Source organism: Oncorhynchus keta, chromosome 13 (assembly GCF_023373465.1).
Source record: "Oncorhynchus keta strain PuntledgeMale-10-30-2019 chromosome 13, Oket_V2, whole genome shotgun sequence".
Taxonomy (NCBI): Eukaryota; Metazoa; Chordata; class Actinopteri; order Salmoniformes; family Salmonidae; genus Oncorhynchus; species Oncorhynchus keta.
Genome location: NC_068433.1, coordinates 22,604,013 through 22,610,012, shown reverse-complemented (window position 1 = coordinate 22,610,012; position 6,000 = coordinate 22,604,013). Strand labels below are relative to the sequence as shown.

General features: G+C 43.0%; 1 protein-coding gene across 1 annotated transcript in view; it reads right to left on the bottom strand.

Annotated features, from left to right (window-relative positions):
• The window catches only part of LOC118392732 (ephrin-B3-like), a 124,791-nt gene that overhangs the window by 101,481 nt on the left and 17,310 nt on the right, over positions 1 to 6,000 (bottom strand). The gene's annotated exons all lie outside the window — the stretch shown is intronic.

Here is a 6,000-nt window from a genome sequence, read left to right as displayed (position 1 = left end):
TGGACATTGCCACTGGCCCGGTGTGGTGGATGAAAGGAAGAGAGAGAAAGAAGAAGGAGAGAGGGGGGGATTAGTAAAGAGAGGTGGACTCATTTTGCAGACGGGGGCGGGGGGGTAAGAATGTGTGTGTTAGTGAGACAAAGTATGTAAGCAAGCTTGTGTTTGAGGCCTTTCAGTAAGGCACTGGGTGGGGAGCTCTTTTGTTCATGGGGAGGAGAGGGGGAAGAAAGGAGAGAGGGAGAGGTAGAAAAAGTAATGAGCGATATGCTACTGAAGGAGAGGGAGTGCGCCTCGAAGGAAATTTAACTCCTCCAGTTGGTCTTCGGGCCAGCACTGGGAGAAAAAAAAAAAAATGTGTGTGTGTGTGTGTGTGTGTCTGCACGTTAGTACTTACCACAAGACAGGCGGACAAAGAATGTTTGGGGAAAATGGCAAAAAAAATGAAACCTGCACGTCCCATACCTCAAGGCATGAATACTAAGATGTGGATGTGTTTGTGGGTGCCTGCGTGCGTGCATCAGAGTGTGTCTGCATGTGTGTGTGTGTGTGTGCGTGTGTGTACGCACGCAGCCAGAGTATCAGATTTAATCCTGTTGTTGGCGTGACCTTTATACAAGACAGATCTTGTTATGGAGTTGTTGTGGACAACAAAAAACGTGTTCACCGTCTGTGTTTCTCTCCCATTCGGACATGGTACACAGAAACCTTACATCCTGGTTACTGGAGGTACGATGCGGAGTCGAGAACCATTTACAATTATGTCATTTACCAGACGCTCCAGAGCGACTTACAGTAGTGAGTACGTCATTTTTTAAACTTTACCCTGCACTGGTACCAAGTGGGAATCGAACCCACAACGCTGCCATTGCAAGTGCCATGATCTACCAACTGAGCCACACAGGACCACTGTCCTTTGGTCATTCCATCCCCCTTTCACTCCTAACCTCTCTAGGGCTGCAACTATCCATTATCTTCTTAGCCGACTAACAGGTCTCAGCTAACAACAGCAGCATGTGCATGGGTTTCTTCTTTTAACCTCGTTCCCTACAATAACTTGTATCCAGGGTCGTATTCATTAGTGCACACCGAATCAAAACATTTGCAATGGGAAACAAAAACAAGAGTTACTTGTTGGACAGGTAGTCCCCCTCCCTGTTTCAGTCCAATTGATGTCTAATGAACACAACCCTAAACGAGAGCTGAGTGGAGCTTGTGTAGTCTGAGCTTTGAGAAATAGGCTAGCTATAAACTAGACAAGCTCATGGTTTCCCTTCAGCCTGCTTTAAAAAGGTGGGATAACGAACTGGCCAGATGGATGGACAGGAACTGAATCCATACAGGCTTGTTCCTACGCCTGCCAGTTGGCTCTAGTAACATACACACCGAGTACAATGAAGTAGTATTAAGTATGCATGAAATATCAGAGAATAAGTCACGTGAATGTTATGAAGAAGTGGTTAAGTGGTCGTTTGAAGGATTAAAAATGTCATAGTAATATTACTGCGTTAAAAAAAATAAAGAAGAAGAGTGGGATAAAAATGTGAAATTAAATCAAAATAAAGAAGTGGGATAAAAAGGTGAAATAAAATCAAAATAAAGAAGAAGAGTGGGATAAAAAGGTGAAATGAAATAAAAATAAACAAGAAGAGTGGGATAAAAAGGTGAAATGAAATAAAAATAAAGAAGAAGAGTGGGATAAAAAGGTGAAATGAAATAAAAAATAAAGAAGAAGAGTGGGATAAAAAGGTGAAATGAAATAAAAATAAAGAAGAAGAGTGGGATAAAAAGGTGAAATGAAATAAAAAATAAAGAAGAAGAGTGGGATAAAAAGGTGAAATTAAATAAAAATAAAGAAGAGTGGGATAAAAAGGTGAAATGAAATAAAAAATAAAGAAGAAGAGTGGGATAAAAAGGTGAAATGAAATAAAAATAAAGAAGAAGAGTGGGATAAAAAGGTGAAATGAAATAAAAATAAAGAAGAAGAGTGGGATAAAAAGGTGAAATGAAGTAAAAATAAAGAAGAAGAGTGGGATAAAAAGGTGAAATGAAATAAAAAGTGGGAAGAAGAAGAAGGTTGGAGTACTGTGGCAATGTAGTATCATAGCATCTTCCTATACTCTATGTGTCATAGCCAACTCCTCTATCGGTGTCATGGGTGGGAGTAAAAGAGGAATGCTGGGAGGGGAGCCTAATTATAGGAGTCTGGGTAGTATCAGGGTTGATTGGGGTTATTAAGAGGGTAATAAAGAGTTACGGGGTTAGCATAGTCCATTTCTGCTGCTGAGGAATGTGTCTGCAGCAGTGTTAATGGCTCACAGGAAGAAGCTCTCAGGGTGATGATCTACTGGCCATCACTCACTATCTGGGTCACGTCACATCAGACCACAGCCCTGTCACGACTCTTCTCTCTCCTCTGCTCCTACTTTCTCTCATCCCTCCCTCCTCTCATTCACCCCCAAGTGCCTCCCTCCCCGGTCTTTGTTCCTCCTTCCCTTTCGCTTGTTCTTCCTCTCTTCCTCCCTCCCTTTCTTTCTCTCTCTTCCTTCCTTCCTCCCGCCCTCGCTCTCCTTCCCCCACTCTCTGTCAGCGTCAGACCTCCAGTCAGTGCATCTCTCTCTCTCCCTCCCTCCCTCCCTCCCTCCCTCCAAGAGTCAGCCAGGACTATGACATTTACTGTGTTTGTGACATGATTCTGCTGGCTCGGTCAGGATAAACATTCCCATCCCTCTCTCTGAGACACACGCCTGTTTGTTTTACTATCCTTGTGGGGATGAAACAATTGATTCCCATTCAAAATCCTATTTTCCCTAACCTAATCCTGAACCCCAAACACTACCTCTTAAACCTAATTCCAATTCTAATTCTAATTCTAACCCCTGAAGCTAAAAAAAGCCTCGTCACCCCCACTCGTCTGAATTTTCCTCACTTTACTATCCTTGTGAGGACTTCAGGATTCCCACAAGGCAGTGGAGGCTGCTGAGGGGAGGACGGCTCACAATAATGGCTGGAACGGAGCAACTGGAATGACATCAAACACATGGAGGTAAGGGGAGGAGGTAGGAGGATTGTCCTGTGTGGTCGATCCCAGCCGCGGGGAGACATTTCATTAACTTAAGAGACAACCGGAGGGGCCATGTGCTGAGAGCTGATCCTAGATCAGAGGAGACCTGGGGGATTTGGGGGCGCCACCCCTCTCTCCCCTCACCCTCCCTCCCTCCCCAGGCCACTGCTGATTAGCTCTGTTTAACCAGTGGATCAGTGGAATGAGGACCACAGATCTCAGTGGGCTGTTCGTGGGCCCTATAGCTTTAGAGAGGCCACTCTGACAGCCCGTTCCTAACATCTGGTGTTACAGGTGAGGCTCTTCTCATATTGTGACATTTGCTCAGTTTAAATACCCCGGGACTGAAACATATACAACTGGTGGGCCTAAAGGACTCAAACAAGATCCGACTTCCTTTCATTCCTCAAACCTCATGTGGTTTCTGTGTGTCTGGGCTTCTGGCATGCTGTCTGAGGATGGAGTGTGTTGGACTTTACACAAAACACAGTGGCAATATTATATGAAGCCCACACATGCAGCATAGTGGTAGGTAGGGCAGGTCACCTCTTCTGAAGATTCTGTGTAATTTAGTGTGTGTGTGTGTGTGTGTGCGCAAGAGAGATCATGTCCGTGTGCGTCTGTCTATGCATGCATAGGTGAGTGTGTGTGCATCCGTGTGTGACCGTATGCTTGACCTCATACCCCTGGGAACAGAGACAGAAACAACTCCCACCACTGCCCTCACTGCTAGGCTTGGGCAGTATACCGTATATACTGTATACTGGGCTATTTGGAAAAAGCCACAGGATGGTTTTTCCAGCACCGACAATACCGTTGAAACCATTTCTTTGTTTGTTCATAAAAAGTTTGTTAATACATTTTAATATTTGTAGCTACTTGAAGTAAACACCCACAGTCAACTTGTGCAATGCGTTAGGAGATAAAGAACAATGCGTTAGGAGATAAAGAACAATGCGTTAGGAGATAAAGAACATTGCGTTAGGAGATAAAGAACAATGCGTTAGGAGATAAAGAACAATGCGTTAGGAGATAAAGAACAATGCGTTAGGAGATAAAGAACAATGCGTTAGGAGATAAAGAACAATGCGTTAGGAGATAAAGAACAATGCGTTAGGAGATAAAGAACAATGCGTTAGGAGATAAAGAACAATGCGTTAGGAGATAAAGAACAATGCGTTAGGAGATAAAGAACATTGCGTTAGGAGATAAAGAACAATGCGTTAGGAGATAAAGAACAATGCGTTAGGAGATAAAGAACAATGCGTTAGGAGATAAAGAACAATGCGTTAGGAGATAAAGAACAATGCGTTAGGAGATAAAGAACAATGCGTTAGGAGATAAAGAACATTGCGTTCTTCATTTCACCTGTCACATTATTATAAAGCTTACGGTATTCCCCAGTAACGTGGTGTTTGTTTACAAGCACACAACTACGAGAGACTAATATTTGTTTTGTGTATGTGGCAAACTGCAGAGATGGGACCACATCACAATTTTGGCAAGTTCTAAACAAGTCTCAAGTCTTAGCCTTCGAGTCTCGAGACTAGTCCCAAGTAAGAATGGGCAAGTCTCAAGTCTTAACCTTCGAGTCTCGAGACTAGTCCCAAGTAAGAATGGGCAAGTCTCAAGTCTTAACCTTCGAGTCTCGAGACTAGTCCCAAGTAAGAATGTGGGCAAGTCTCAAGTAAAGTCCTAAGTTCCACAGCTCAGGTCAAGTCAAACCACAAGTCCCTCATTTGGGGTTTTGAGTTCTCAAGTCAATGGTTAAGTGTTTTATGCATCAGTGAATTTGGAGCCATAAGTTTTACAAACTGAATCCCTGTTTTCCCCCACTACCACATAGTCTTTGAAACCGAATGCCAGGATTTTTGGTATCGATGATGCCCTGATGCAGAGGTGACACCCCAGGTCCCAGCATAATGGGGCAAATTGTTTTCCCTGGGGCCCGGAGCTTTTCCTAATCTGGTAACCTAACCAGGTATAAATCAGGACCCTATAGGGTGTGACAGTTATTATTTGGTTGAAAAATAGTTTTATATGGGCAATGATGGGAGTGAGACCAGATTTACATGAGTCATTTAGCAGACGCTGTTATCCTGATTCTCTTAAAGGAGCAATTAGGGTTGAGTGTCTTGCTCAAGGGCACACTGACAGATTTTTCACCTATTTGGCTAAGGGATTCAAACCATCAATCTTTCGGTTACTGGCCAAACGCTCTTAACCACTAGGCTACCTGCCGCCAAGGTATACACATATCAATACACACAAATACACTACCGTTCAAAAGTTTTAGAAATGTCCTTGTTTTTGAAAGAAAAGCACATTTTCTGTCCATTAAAATAACATCAATACTGTGTATTGTACTGAAATACAGTGTAGACATTGCTAATGTTGTAAATTACTACTGTAGCTGGAAACAGCAGATTTTTTCAAATGGAAAATCTACATAGGCGTACAGAGGCCCATTATCAGCAACCATCACTCCTGTGTTCCAATGGCATGTTATGTTAGCTAATCCAAGTGTATCATTTTATAAGGCTAATTGATCATTAGCAGTTGAAAACTGTTGTCCTGATTAAAGAAGCAATAAAACTGGCCTTCTTTAGACTATGTGAGTACCTGGAGCATCAGCATTCGTGGGTTCGATTACAGGCTCAAAATGGCCAGAAACAAAGAACTTTCTTCTGAAACCTGTCAGTCTATTATTGTTCTGAGAAATTAAGACTATTCCATGCGAGAAATTGCCAAGAAATTGAAGATCTCATACAAAACGGTGTACTACTCCCTTCACAGAACAGTGCAAACTGTCTCTAACCAGAATAGAAAGAGGAGCGGGAGACTCAAGTGCACAACTGAGCCAGAGGACAAGTACATTAGAGTGTCTCGTTTGAGAAACAGACGCCTCACAAGTCCTCAACTGGCAGCTTCATTAAATA